Here is a 15667-nt window from a genome sequence, read left to right as displayed (position 1 = left end):
TGTATAATTGTGCAAAGAATCAGAATTGCTTGTGTTTTTAAAATGAAAGTTGACAGTCTACAGTCTTTACAAATATTCGCTAGCTACTTAGGACTCCTTATTTGATATGAGTGGGTCTTTTTAATGAGGTTTTTGTCTGACTGCACTGTGTAATGTCCTCTGAGGCACCACTTTGATATTTCTGCTGTCTTAACAAAGGATTTTCCATTCATATGTGTTTTCCTGACTGTGCCCTGCATTTTAATCTTTGTTCAGAATTCTTTTTTCAGGGGGAGGTAATAAAGGTTATTTGGGGAGATACTGTTAAAGTTGTGTACATTAGCAACATAACTCAACATCCTTAACTTGGTGTAAGAGTAACACATTTTCTTGCTTTCCTGTGTTCTGTTAAATCAGCATAAGCTAAATAGCTTTATAAAACTGATAACACTGATACTTAGCTTTACTATTTTTGCTTATGCTCTGATGCCAAGCCAACTTTTCATAAGTTTCTTCGATCTCTGAGTCCATCTCGTCATCAATATCATCCAAGTGTGGATCACCAGCCTCTGATAAATCTGTTCCATTTTCTTCATAATCTGGAAAAAAGCCATCTTTTTCAAGCAATTCTCAGTATTTCTTTTGATAATCTGGATGAACTGCAGGGAAAGGAACGCCATCAGATGTAGAATATTGGTTCATTCATAACATAGTCTCACTTTCAGGTGCCGCTTCTCTGTTGAGGTTGTATGGATTCTACCCCAGTTACTTGACCGGAGTTCTACAAGTTTCATGAGCATCTGATTTATATCTGTGGCCATTTGCATCTAGGATGACATTTTCAATTCTCTGAATAATTTCTTGGGTACCAGTCTTTCCTTTTTCTTTCCAGCATCTTCCAAACTGACCCTGTCAACTTCAGTAACAGTACTGCACACATTAAGTTGTTGTCCAGAGGGTTAGAAAAAAGGACATCCAACAACTCCTGAAGAAGACCTGCTCTCATAACCTTGCCCATTTGTTTCCTTGATCTCCAGGTTAAAATAAAGTTCTTCCAGGAAGAGTACAAATGCATGGAATCATTTTCAAGTCACTTCCTTCTTTTTGCAGCTTGTTCCTTAACTTCATATTAATTCTGGTATCTTTAAAGTAGCAATTGGTGGAAACTTCCACTCTCTGGAAGTTGCCAATTGCTAGCTCTCATATAAGAGGATTTGAGATAGGCATGGCCTGTTGATACATGACTTCTCCGTGTTCTTGCAAAACATCATCTATTATAACACAGCCATTCACTGTCTCTGCAAACCATTCAGTTTCATTTTCCAAACCTATGAAATGGTTTGTAAGATGATTCAAAAATTCTGGGACATATGCGATAATCCTCACAACCATCCTCATAGGATTCTGTATAATTAGAGGAACAAATTGGAGGGTAAAATTTAGGGCATTCACAGACAGCTTTGATGTGAATAAGGAGCCACAACCACCCAGGGCTTAGCCAGTGCTGACCCCGAGTTCTACAATGAGGTGTCAACCTGTGAACTCATCTTGCTCCCAGGAGGGCTCCCTTACAGGTGGTTCTCAGAGAGAAGTGCTTATAGTCTGTTTCTAAGTTTTAGCATTTTATGTTATCTGGAGAGACAGGGAATTCCCCAAAGCATCCCCTGGCCCCTTTTTGTTCAATAGTCCTTGTTTTAGCGCTCTCTCCTTTTTGCCATTCAGTTTAAGCAGCAAGGAAGAAGCAGCTAGGAGACACTCGGTGCTTTCGGGAAATCTTAGCTAGTTCACCCAATGCTTGGGCTCATTTTGAACTTTCCACATTACTGTAGGGACGGTGTTGCAAAGATCCTCTTTCCTCTAGTTTGTAATCAGATTTTTTGATACTATCCTCACCAACAGCCTCTTCAAAATATGGGCTTCTATTAACAGTATGTTCACACCGAGTCAAGCTTTCACTAACACTTCTGAAATCCTTTTTCCTTTCTCCCGCTGCCTGATTTCCAAGCAACTCCCACATTTTAGGTTTTTGTTATAACAACCCACCGCTATAGGTACCAAAATTTGTATGAATTATGTAATGTTGCTTAACAAATTACCATGAAGTTTATCAACTTGCAAATACGTATGTTCTCCCACAGTTTCCATGGGTTCAGTATCCAGGAGGGGGTTAACTGGGTGGTTCTGACTCACAGCCTCTCATGAGGTTGGAGCTAAGTCATCATCATTATCATCTAGTGCTGGAGGATCTGCCTCCAAGATGAGTCTTACTCCTTTGCCTGGTACATTATTGCTGGTGGAGGGCAGTTCCTCCTGGTTCCCTGCATGAGTTTGCTTGCATGTGCTCACAGTGTGTGGCTCCAGGCATCCCCCAGAGTCTTTGATGGACATTTCAATTGTTCTACCTTTTGGGCCATTATGAATTATGCTGCTATGAATATTTGTATATAATTACTTTCATTCAAAAACCTATTTTTAATACTTCAGGGTCTATATCTAGGAGTGAAGTTGTTGAACCATAAGGTAACTGTAATTTTTCTTTTTGAGGAAATGACAAACTGGACACATGGGCTGTACCATTTTCCAATTTTTCAAGTAATGTTTAAAGGTTTCAATTTCTCTACATTTTTGTCAGTATTTGTTGCTTTTTTTTTCTTGATTGTAGGGATTCTAATGTACTTGAAAGGATACGGCATTTCATATTAATTTGCATTTCCATCACGACTGATTTTTAACATCTTTTCATGTGCTTGTTGACCATTTGTGTTGTCTGGAGAAGGGCCTATTTAAAAACTTTTGTTATCTAATTTTATTTATTGGTGTTTTTTCCTTTTTCATTTTTATTAGGTAGAAATATTACTGTTTGACTGCACATATACATAATATTGCATGTAAATACATATATACAATATTTTTAATTTTTTTTAGTTTACATATAGAGAAGGGTCTATTTAAGACCTTTTACCATGTTAAAAATTGAGTCATTTTGTCTATTTATGAGCTGTGAAAGTTCTTGATATGTTCTTGACAAAATTTTTTTCAGGTATATAATGTGCAAATATTTTCTTTGACTTTGTGTGCTGTGTTTTCAGTTTCTGGATGTGTGTTTGATGTACAAAGGCCTTTAATGTTGAGGAAAGGCAATTTTTTTTAAAAACATTTTTATGTTGAGTTATAGTCATTTTACAATGTTGTGTCAAATTCCAGTGTAGAGCACAATTTTTCAGTTATACATGAACATACGTATATTCATTGTCACATTTTTTTTTCCCCTGTGAGCTGTTTTCTTTCCTTGCTTGTGTTTCCTATCAGATCTAAGAAAATGACTAAATCCAAGGTCATGATGACTTATCCCCATTGTTTCTTTGAGAGTTTATACAGCTTCCCTCCCTATTTGTGAGGTATTAGTTTCAGGACACCCTGTGGATACTAAATATCTGTTGGTGATCAAATCCATTATATAAAATGGTGTAGTATTTGCAAATAATCTACACACGTCTTCCTGTATACTTAAAATCATCTCTAGATCACTTATAATACCTAATACAATGTAAATGATATGTAAATAATTGTGAAGAAAATATAATGTTATTTCAAGCTTCTGGCATGCCACAAATTCAAGTTTTTCTTTATAGAACTTTCTCAAATTATTATTATTTTTTATCTGAAGTTGGCTGCTTCTGCAAATGTGGAATCAGCAGAAAAGGGCTAATTGTCACTTTACCACTCTTTAAATTTAAGGTTTTTATGTATCTTGAGTTAATTTTGCGTGTGGTATGAAGCAAGGATCCAATTTCATTTCTCTTGGAAATGAAACATTTTCACTGGATAGACAATTGCCTGGCAGCATTTATTGAAAACAATTTTTTCCCCAATTTAATGTTGCTCACTGTTGTAAAAAAAAAATCAGTTAGTGCATGTGTTTTTTCACTTTAGAGTGTTGCTCTGGATACATGCCTAGCAGTGGGATCTCAGACTTTTCTTGCTTCTGATCTAAACAGGAGGTCACTGTATAGAACCTACACTTCAGGAGAGGGGGCTTAACTCCACCTCCTTGATGGATGTCATGGATTATTAGGAATTCTTCTGCATAGGAATTTTCTATTCAATCTCATTTATTAAAAAAAAAACCCTATATCATCATTTAACTTCACCATTGTGGACATCTGGACAGTTATTTTAATCTTTTGGTTATAATCCAGCACTGCAGATTTTGGTTGCTCAGTTTATTCCTGCTTTGGCTATTGAGAGTGACCTCTTTTCATTGGCTCCTGTTTCCTTTGAGATTATTCCATATTTTGGGTTTTCTTCCCCCCTGGTTCTTCCTTACTTTCTGATACAATATTCAACATTATCCTGGCTCATACACTAACTGTCTCAGTCCTAGTATAAACCATTTCTTCAGAGTCCTGATTCCTTTCATTAGAGAATGGCATTAAGTACTTAACATATGGGAGGAAAATGCTCTCAGCTGACAATGCAAGGAAGTGTGTGCATGTGTTCCCACCTTAGTGTATTGTTGCTCAGGGAGCACTGTCCCCCCACCCCAAATCTGCCACAACCACATAGTGTTTTAAATTTAAGTTACTTAGGAATGGCCAAAGCAAGAGGGACACTCTGACCCCCCCATCTCCCTAAAAGCAGGAAATAAGTCTGTCACATGAAAGGTTTAGAAGTGCATATAAACACAACTTGTAACTTCTGCAATTTACCATCCCAAGCCCTAACTCTGTTTAGACTCCTCATTAATTGAGTACCCAAAAACTACATTTCTTTGGGCTGTCAATTCCTAACAAATTTATTAAAGTTTTCTAGATGTATAAAATCTGCCTGTTTTCACTACCTCTTACTTTGCATTTCTATGCATTTTGTGTGTAGGAATTAAAATTTCTTCTCCTGTGACTCTGTCTTGTGTTAGTTTTATTATTAGTCCAGCCACAAGATGTCAAGAGGGAGAAAGATTGAAATTTCCCCCTTCCCAATAGTATACACTCCTAATTATAAAGATTTCTATGTGAAACTGTCTGTATTCATATTAAGCAGAAGACGGGTTTATACTGATGCCTCCAACTTGATCCATTATCATATAGACAGTGTACATCTCCCCCACTGCTTATCTGCAACTCCCAGTCAGACAGTAGAATCCTGGTTCCCACCCTCTTCCATTCATTCAGTTCATTTCTCATTGTACTCCAGAGGAGCGGTTTCAGCAGTCTTAGCTCCTACCTCTGGGGTGGATCTCATAGGTTCCACTGTTTATGTGCAGTATGTTTTCCCTTTAGCCTACACATTCTGTTCATTCCTGCAGTTACTGAGGCCGGCATCTTTTGCTCCACCAGCATCAGTGAGTGTTTTCATTTATTTCTAATACAGATTCTTTGTTACAGCCTGTATTCCATCCTGTGACACTGCTGCTTACTTGATCACTTAATTGACTTATTTCTGTAATATTTCTGTAAGAAATGAAAATGTCCCTCAAAATGGCAACCTCTACTCAGTTTTCTGAGAGTCTTTTTTTTTTTTTAAATTACTCAGATTGTAGTAGTTATTAGGCTAGAGACCTATTTGGGGGGTGGCATATTCTGCTCCCCGTGACATGAATGTGCACTACTTTACTTATGAGTTCATCTACAGGCGGGCATACTGACCGCATGAGTTTCTAAGCCATTATGAATAGACCTCCTGTGCATTACTTGACGTTAGTTTTTGTTTGAACAGTTCTTCAAAGCAGATGTCTAAATTTAAGAGCTTTTTTTTTTGATTTGAAGTTGAGAATGTTAATTTTGGAAGAAACTGCCAAACTGTCTTTCAAAGTTGGACATACTTGTCTTCCACTAGGATCTTGAATATATTTTTGCATGATTATTTACTACCTGTATACCTTCTTTAGCTTGATGTTTGTTTCTGTCTTTACCCATTTTTAATGGAGTTGTTTGTTCTAGATTTTATTGGTATAATTTGAGTACAAATCCTTTATCAGATATGCATTTTGCAAATACTTTCTCCTAGTTTGTGGTTTCTCTTTTGCCTTTATGAATAAGACCTTTCAAAGAGTAGAAGTTTATAGTTCTATAAAGTCCATATTATTAATTTTGTGTTGATTTGTTGATAGGCATTTGTTGTTGTGAGTTAAAACTCATCACCAGACTCAAGGTCTTACAGATTTTCTCCCTTTTCCTTTTAAGACTTTTATAGTTTTGCCATTTAAATTTGTCTATGGGCAATCATGAGTGAATTTTGCTATCAGTTGTAGTTTGTGACTATGTTCTTTTCATTCTATATGTTATTTTTTTTAAATTAATTGCTCCTTAACCAGCTTTTGAGACAACATAGTGAGCTATTTGGCTGTGTTTCAGTTTGAATTTCCGAAGGCACTATGGGTAAAGCAGAACTGCATTCAGGATGAGGTCTCTGGGCTTTGTAAGCTCAGCGTTCCCTGAACTTTTCTGATGGTCCACAGTAGGGTGCCAAATCCACCTCTGACCCACAGGGCACAGGTGCCTTCTGCCCATGGACTTGGCCCCTTGTACAGCCAGCAGGGGCTTGGACTCTTCAGGACTGTCAGGGCTTCATCTTCTAGACAGAGGGGCTCTGTCCATGCTGTCATGAGCTGAGTTTTCTTGGGCATTGCTGTGAAAAGACACCATGAGGAAAAAAAGACAAAGTGGGGAGAAGCTTCCTGTGTGCAGCTGACTGCTCAGGGGAGTTCTGTCTTCAGAGGAACCTCAGAAAGAGTTGATGTGGAAAACTGTGGGTTTTAGTTAGTTTTGTGTGCAATGCAGGTGGCGACTATTGATGTTCTTTGGTGCATGGTGTCCCATTTTCCTGGCAATGTTTATTTTGGGGAGTGTCCTTCCCTTTTTGCATGTTCTTGGTCCCATTTTCATGAATTAACTGACCGCAGCCATGTGGATTTATTTCTGGGCTCTTTATGCTGTTACTCTCATCCACATGTCTGTGTTTGTGCCAGTTCCTCACTGTTGTGGTTACTACAGCTCCATGATACAGTTTGATGCTAGGGAGGGAGATGTCTCCAGTTGTGTCCTTCTTTCTCATCACTTCTTTGGCTATTCAGGGTTCTTAGTTGTTCTATATTAATAGTAGGATTGTTATTTCTATTTCATTGAAAAATATCATTGAGTATTATATTGATGTTGCAGTGAATTTGTTGATATCTTTGGGTAGAATCATTAATTTAGTAATAGTAATTCTCCCAATCCAGGAGTACAGAATATTTTTCTGTTTATTTTTGTCTTCTTTAACTTATTTTTCAATGGTTTATAGTTTTTTGAGCACAGGTCTTTCACATCCTTGGTTAAATTTGTTCCTAGTTATTTTCTTCTTTTTGATACAATTATAAATGTGATTGTTTCCTTAAATTTTCCTTCTGATGGGTTATTATTAGTGTATAGAAATGCAACTGAGTTTTGTACATTGATTTCATATTGAACTTTACTGAATTTATTTATTTTAACAACTGTTTGTTAAGTGTTGTGGAAAATTGTAATTTTAAAATCTCACCGTTTCTCCTGCATCCCAGGTCATGCAGAGGATCCAAGACTTGGTGGCTACTGGTATACTTATCCCACGGTGCCTCTTAATAACAAGTGGACTCCTACAAGGGCGATGAGCATCACACCTCTGGCTGACCTCGGTCTGGGTAAGTTTTGGCCTCTATAACAAGGTTTAATGTCTGACTTATCAATTTCTCTGCTGCGGTACTGATATAGTTGTCTTGAAAAGTAATGAACTTTCCAGTAATTTCTATGATGATAGAAACTACTCATAGTTGCCACTTCATACAAAATACTGTAGGGTGTTTTACCCAAAACAGGGATAGACTCCTGAGGAACCCACAGATGAAGAAGTCGTATGGTTTCCACATTATTATGTAATCCACTCGCCCACTTCAACTGTCACCACTTTGTCTAGCTGCTTGTTTTCTTTTTCTGGATTTGTTACTGAGACTCTGATTTTGACAACCTTGATGGATTTAAAGGATACATGATGACCATGTGATCTGGGAGAACTTTTCTTTATGGCTTTTTTCACTAGGGATCTTTTCAGTGTTTATTAATGTTGTAAATTATATCAGTCCTACATTCCAACATTATTTTCATTGTGATTAAAAATACGTAATATGATACTTTTAATTGAAATCATTTCAAGTACACATTTTGTTGTATTAACTGCTTTTACATAATTGTACAAACAAGTTCAGTAACTTGTGTACCTACTTTAAGCATAGGAGATGCCCAGGAAATTGAGTAATTCCCTGAAGCCGAAGACAAGACAGCACCTGAAATACCATCTCTATCTAATACCAAAAGAAAGGAAGGTTATGTTTATTATGTGGAGTTAAATCTTAGCCTTCTCTATTGATAAGTTTTTTGAGGTTTATTTAGTCTTCCTTCTATTCCTGGTACAGAAGGGAAGATTACTTTTCAAATGGAGATTTTCCTTATAAATGTAAGTTTGCCTCACAAAAGGCAGTCCTGACTTGGGTTTCATAGAGTCTCATTTGTCTTATTTTTTAAGAAACCTGCCCATTGTAATCTTCATGCCAAAGATATATTTCAGGGTGTCATTTGCCCTGCTTCACATGGGTGTACCCCAACTTGCTTATGTATTCATGCATGGAAGGACATCCTCATATTTTAGTTTTTAGTCTATGAATAGCGTTGCTGTGCATAATTGCATGCTAGTTTTTGTTTGGAGACTTTTTCAAAGTAATTGTCTAAATACTAGAGGTACAATGTTGGATTCTCAAGTGAGCATTGGCTAGCTTTGGAAAAAACTGCCAAACTTTCTTTCAAAGTAGCCACACATGCATTCCACCTGCAGTGAGGGTGAGTTCCTGTTTTTTTTTTTTTCATCTTCCATCAATCACAAGTAATGTCATTTTTTTTTTTGAGTTTAGTGGTTCTAATAAGCGTGCAGTGTTATATCATCATTGTTTTAATTTGCAACTCCCTAATAGTATATGATTTTTAGAATATTTTTATATGCTTATTTACTATCTGTGTATTTTCTTTGGAGAGATGTTTAAGATCTTTACCTATTTTTATTGGGGTTGTTTGTTGTAAAGTTCTTGGTGTAATTTGAGTCTATACCCTCAATCAGTTATGTGTTTTGTAAACTTATTGTTCTCAATATGTGTCTTGTCTTTAGATTTTCTGAATAAGGTCATAAACAGAGTTAAATTTTTAATTTTTTAAATTCCATGATATATATTTTATTTCTGTGGATAGACTTGGGGATTTTTGTAAAAGTTCATCACCTAGACAAGGTTATGTAGATTTTCTTACATGTTTTCTTTTAGCATATTTACAGATGTGCATTTCATAATTATCTATGGACAATTTAGAATACATTTTGGTGTAAGTGGTAAAAACTGAGTTGTTGTGGCCTGCAGCTCCCAGCTGGCCAGCAGGTGGCACCACACCTGTTCTCTGACCCTCAGGGTGTGTGTGTGTGTGTGTGTGTGTGTCTCGCTGAGGGGCTTGGCTCCTGTGGGAACTTGGCTCCTTGCTGGGCTGGTGGAGGCTGGGTCTCTTCAGGACCCACCGTGGTTTCAGCTTCAGCACAACGCTTGACCAACCAAGTCCACACAGACAGAAGGCAGACGTCTTCAGGAATCACCAGGAGGCATCACTGTGGGAATAAAAGGTGTGGAAAAAGTGGGCAGAGGCTTCCTGTGTGAAGTTACAGCTAAGGGTTTCCATTTTCAGAGGATCTAGCAGAGGAAGGGCTTGATGTGGAGAAATTTGGAATTTACTTAATTTTGTGTTTAGTATTGAGAGTGTCTAGTGTCATTTTTGGGGGTATGGTGTCCAATGTTATTGGCACCATTTATTGAGGAGACTGTCCTTTTCCCATTTTGTGTTCTTGGCTCTTTTGCCATGAATTAACCGACAACATAAAGATGAGTTTATTTCTGTGCTCCCTATTCTGTTCCTCTGGTCCGTGTGCCTATTTTTGTGCCAATATCTTACTGTATCTCTGCTGGAGACTGTAGCTTCCTAATGTAGTATGAAGTCAGGGAGGGAGACACCTCCAACTGTGTTCTCCCTTCTCAAGATTGCTTAGGCTATTCCAGGTTCTTTTTTGTTCCATACAAATGGTAGTATTTCTTGTTTTTTGTTTCTGTGGGAAAAAAAGCCATTTGAATTTTGTAGAGTTTGCAGTTAATGTGTACACTGCTTAGGCTTCATGAATGTTATAGTAGTGTTCTTCTAGTGCATGAGCACAACTTTTATTTTGTGTGTGTCCTCTTCAATTTCTTTATCAGTGTTTTATAACTTTCCATGTGCAGGCCTTTCACATCCTTGGTTAATTTTATTCCTAGGTATTTTTAAAAAAATTTTTGGAGCAGTTGTTAAATGGCATTGCTTTATTAATTTCTCTTTCTGAAACTTCTTTACTAGTGTACAGAAAGTAAATTGATTTTTGTGTATTGATATTGCATCATGCAGCTTTACTAAAGTTATTTATTACTTTTTAAAAGGTTTTTTTGTTGGTATTTTGATGTGGAAAAGTAGAATTCAAAATTGCCACTGTTTTTTTTTATCATATCCAAGTCATTTACAACACCCAAGACACAGTGGCTTATGATGTTATCTTATGGTGCCTCTTAATAATTTGTAGATTTCTGCAAGAGTAATTAGCTTAACCGTTTTGGATCAACTGGAACTGGAGAAGGCTTGGGCTCTATAGTGAATTTTGATGTTTTCTCTACTTTTCTGTAATGATTTTGACATGGTTGATTTAAAATTATTTACTTTCCAATAATTTTAAACTTACAGAAAATGTGCAGTAGCATTGCAATGTGCTCTATCTGTAAGCTCAGGTTTCTCACTCATCATTGATGAAGCACGTATGCCACTTCTTATGACAATCTCTAGTGTGTTTTTACCTCAAGTAGAGACAATCTCAGTGAGTCACCATGTAACATCCAAATGAGGAATCATTATGGTTTTCACTTCATAATGCAGACCACAGGCTCAGTTCCACTGTCAGCACCTGCTCCAGCTGTATGGCAATGGGTTTTCCCATTCCGATACAGTGTTTTGTTTTGTTTTTTTCCCCTGGAACTGTTCTTGAGACTTTCCCTTATTTTCACAACTTTGATCAAATCAAAGGGCACAAGATAAGTATGATATGGGTGGCCTTTTCTGTATGGCTTCTTTTTCTTAGGATGTTTTCATTGTTCATCCATGTTGTAACAAATATCAGTACATAATATTTTTCATTGTGATTAAATCTATTCCATATAACATTTACCATTTAAACTGCTTTAAGTATATAGCCTCATTACATTTATGTCATATAGTTTTGGGATATTAACTACATTTACATTGTTGTAGAAATATTCTCAGCATTCATCTCCATTAGTTTTTTAGTTTCCCCAGGTGAAACTTTATCCATTAGACACTAACTCCTAACTCCCTGGCAAGTACATTGTAGTTTTTGTTATTGAATTAGACTTATACAGAAACCTCATTTTGGTAGAATCATAGAGTGTTTGTCCTTTTTTGGTTTGGTTTGTTTCCCTTGAATATCATCAAGTTTCATCCACGTTGTAGTATGTGTCAGAATTACCTTAGTTTTAAAGACTGAATCCTACTTAATTGTGTATATACTACATTTTGTGTATGGAATCATCCATCTATGGACACTTGGGTTGCTTACATTGTTTGGCCAGTGTGAGTAGTGCTGGTATGAACATGACTGTAGAAGTGTGTTTTTCAGTCTCTGCTTTCAAACCTTTCGGGTTTATACCCTGAAGTTGAATCAACAGATGATACGTTAATTCTGTGTTTAAGTTTTTGAGGAACCGCCATACTGTTTTCCACAGTGGCTGCACCATTTTACGGTATTTCTTTCATTGGCAGAATTATATGAAAGTTTATGGATCCACAGTATTTTGCATATCCCTTCATCCACTGATGGACATTTGAATAGTTTCTACCTTTGGGCTATTTCAAATAATGCTGCCATTACTATTAGTGTAGTGTACCATTTTTTTTTATTTGAACACCTATTCTAAATTTTTTCCATATATGCATATATATGAGGGAAGTTGCTGAACCAAGTGATAGTTGTTGGGGGAATGCTGTGATTCAGTTATGGTCATCAGAGGCCTTAACACAGTCAAGTAATCTGTAGCTGTTTAAACTGAATACTATTTACCAACATCATTGACCATCATTATGTGTAATTGAGTCAGTGGTCACAGGACATTGAAAAATTATACATACATGTCCACATGAGAATCAGTAAACAGCTTGCTTTATCAACCCCCTACCTACTGCTTAATCTCATACTTTGTCTGTCCTTATTACTTTGCCAACACCCCCAAAAAAGGCAAGGGATATAACTATGTAAGATTCAACTAACTCATCTAACGAACATACTGCCCTTACTTCACCAATCCAGTTAGTGTGACTGCAAAGTAGCCTTTTAACTCTATCAGTCAACTGTTTAGATAAATAAGGCTTATATCAATAGGCATACCTCTAGATCTGCTATTTACTTTGAGCAAAATAAAAAATACAGTACATTGTAATAGCCTCCAAAAGCAATATTATATATTTTAATACTAATTTTCACGCAATGTGAACTACTATGCCAAATACCAAGATATCAGTTAAATACATAAATCTTATATGTAGAAAATCCTACTCAACCTGCTGATGTAGCTTAATAATTAAAGCAAGGCACTGAAAATGCCTCGATGAGTTTACTGACTCTATAAACATATAGATTTTGTTCCAGCCTTTCTAATAACTTGTAATAAAACTACACATGCAAGTTTCTGCATTCCTGTGAGAATGCCCTCTAAATCTTTTAAAAGAATAAAATGAGCAAATATCAAGCAGCCTAGAAGTATCTTTCAATGCCTCACTGAACCATGCCCCTATGGGAAATGGCAATGATAAAAATTGAGTTTGACTAGGTTATCATAAGTAATTATGGTTGGTAAATTTTCATACCAGGCACCACTGTCATAACATGAACCTCAAATAATAGAAAGTCAGTGTGACAGGTGCTAAGAGTATTGCAAGATAAAGTTAAGTCCTAGCTAAGGTGTGCAAAGCCATAGCTAAAGTGAAAATAAGCTACTAAAATGACTTTAACATTCCTTATTGCAGGTTAGTAAAGATTCAAAGTAGTGTCCATGTGTTAGTATGGAGGTAGATATCCAACTATACTTATCTTTAAATCAAAATAAAATAATTATAACAAAATTATTGGCCAGATGAATACTAGCATAATACAAAAAACTAAAAGAATTTGTGGCGCTTCCTATGGTGTTTATAATCCATAAAATCTGATAAACCTCACCACTCTCACCACGAACACAGTCTGTATGTCTATGTACCAGCATCTTCAGCAAACCCCCAAAAGGAGCGATAGGAATCATAATGATCAGATATAAAAATGTTAGGTCTAGGTGTAACCTATGAGGTGGGAAGACAAGGGTTTTATTTTCTACCTTGAGTACAAAATAATATGTACAAAATTGTGATGAAATACCAAGGAAGAACTTAGTTGTAAATTAAGAGTGCCTGATACAATCAGGCCATGAAGCAGGCACACTCAGCTCATGACCCTCCTCAAATAGTGATAACTTTTCATAACCCATTAACAAGTAGTAGATATTAAAGAGGGGAGGAATCATTACAAGTTGGGCACCTGGAAAGTGTGCTTGGATACATCAAAGTGTAGTTTAAAGAAAAGCACCTAGTTTATACCCAGTAGATTCCATACTTCATGAAAAATTTGAGGTAAAACTAGCCCAGGCTTCCTACCAAATTTAACTGTCATAAGTAAATTAAAGATTCATTTATCATCTAATGTATAGAAGATAGACATTTGAATCTGGTAGTATAAATTACCATTAGGGAATGATGAAATAAGTTAAATACCTTGAACCCAGATGAGGTACTTATGAACAGTTTAGTGGAACAAACTCATGTATATGTAAAATAGAAGATTTATGAGTAGACGTAGTAAACCTAACAAGGCTGCTGATAGCAGGTTGTTCAGAAAAGAATTTTAGTTGAGTTTTAATTATTAATTAAGAATATAACTTTTAATATAATGTTTAATGTTTTTAAAAAAGGTACTGGTTTTTAAATACAGGATAAAAACTCTAAGAGAATAAGTATAAACAATGTTGTAGTTGGCTTAAAAACAGCCACTCATTAAGAAAGTATTCAAGGTTGGGGAAGGTGTAGCTCAGTGTAGAGTGTGTGTGTAGCATGCACAAGGTCCTGGGTTCAATCCCCAGGACCTCCATTAAATAAATAAATAAAGCCACCCCCCCAAAAGGGCAAGTATTCAAGGTCAAGAACTCATTCATCACAATACCAATAGCGAAAACAAACAAACAAAGTACCCCCCCAAAACAAAGAAAACCCTCATTATTTAATACCAGACTAATCTATTAATTAGTAAAAGCAATACTCTTCACATGGGCAGCAAGAAATATTTGTCCTTGCATAAACTTATATCAGAATGAATAAGTTACTGACAGTTTACAGTAAAATAAACCCTAATCAATATTTAATTATTTATAAAAACAATTCTTAATCTAACACAGGTATGAATTTCTAGGAAAGATTTTTTGAACAGTAAAAGGAACTTGGCAACCACAAGTCCTGCCTGTTTACCCGAAAGATTACCTCTGGCACTTCTAGTCTTCGAGGCACTGCCTGACCATGGACGTGTTTGATGGCCATGGTTTCCTGACCCTGCCAAGGTAGCATAATCATTCATTTTCCAAGTAAGGAGTTGGGAGGAGGTTTTAGTATCTCTTCATCAGTGAAATCGACCTTCCCAATAAGAGGTGTGAGCCGTATAAAATGAGGAGACCCTATGGTGCTTTAAGCATTTACCCTCTAAAGTAAAGAACTGAGTATTAAGGGATAACATAGTTTTTAATGGCTTAAAAAATTGGTTGTGGTGGCCCCAGTGTATAAAACAAACTCCAAACTCCAAGTGATTAAAATTTAGACAGCTATTGAAAATGCTGCAGCGTGTATTGATCCAATAGATTGATTAACAGAACAAGGCACTCTAGGGATAACAGTTCAGTTCAAATTTAGAGTTCATTTCAACAATAGAGTTTATAGCCTCGAAACTGGATCCCAATATTGTAACTGCTGTAAATGGTTCATTCAATGATTAAAGTTCTGTGAGATGTGAGTTCAGACTGGAGTAATCCCTATTGGTTTCTATTTATTATACATTTGTCGCAGTATGAGAGGACAAGAGAATTAAGGGTCACTTTATAAAAGCACCTTCAAATTAATTGGTGATACAATATAATTTAAATAATTTATACATACCCTACTGTAGAGCATGGTTTGTTAGTGTAGCAGAACTCAGCAATTGCATCAAACCAAAACCTTTATTTCCTGAAGTCTAAGTCCTCTTCCTAAAAACAGGTTTATAATCTACATTCCTTTACTAGTTATTACAGTTTTAATCCAGTGTATCATTTCTCACATTAGTTGAAGGGAAGTCCTAGGTCCTGGAAATTTGCAGAGGCCCAAACATCATCAATTTACATATATATATTTATATAATACATCATATATATAGTGTTAAATTATATATATAATACATATATACGTGTGTGTGTGTGTGTGTGTGTATGTATGTGTCTATATATATAATTGCA

The 15667-nt window shown here is 36.1% G+C and overlaps 1 pseudogene; it reads right to left on the bottom strand.

Annotated features, from left to right (window-relative positions):
* Positions 1-402: 402 nt before the first annotated feature.
* On the bottom strand, positions 403-14723 carry LOC102533964 (polyadenylate-binding protein-interacting protein 1 pseudogene; annotated as a pseudogene).
* Between the last annotated feature and the right edge of the window lie 944 nt (positions 14724-15667).

This window comes from Vicugna pacos, chromosome 28, assembly GCF_048564905.1.
Source record: "Vicugna pacos chromosome 28, VicPac4, whole genome shotgun sequence".
Lineage (NCBI taxonomy): Eukaryota > Metazoa > Chordata > Mammalia > Artiodactyla > Camelidae > Vicugna > Vicugna pacos.
Note: the sequence above shows the minus strand (reverse complement) of the source record. Positions and strands in the feature narration are given on the sequence as shown.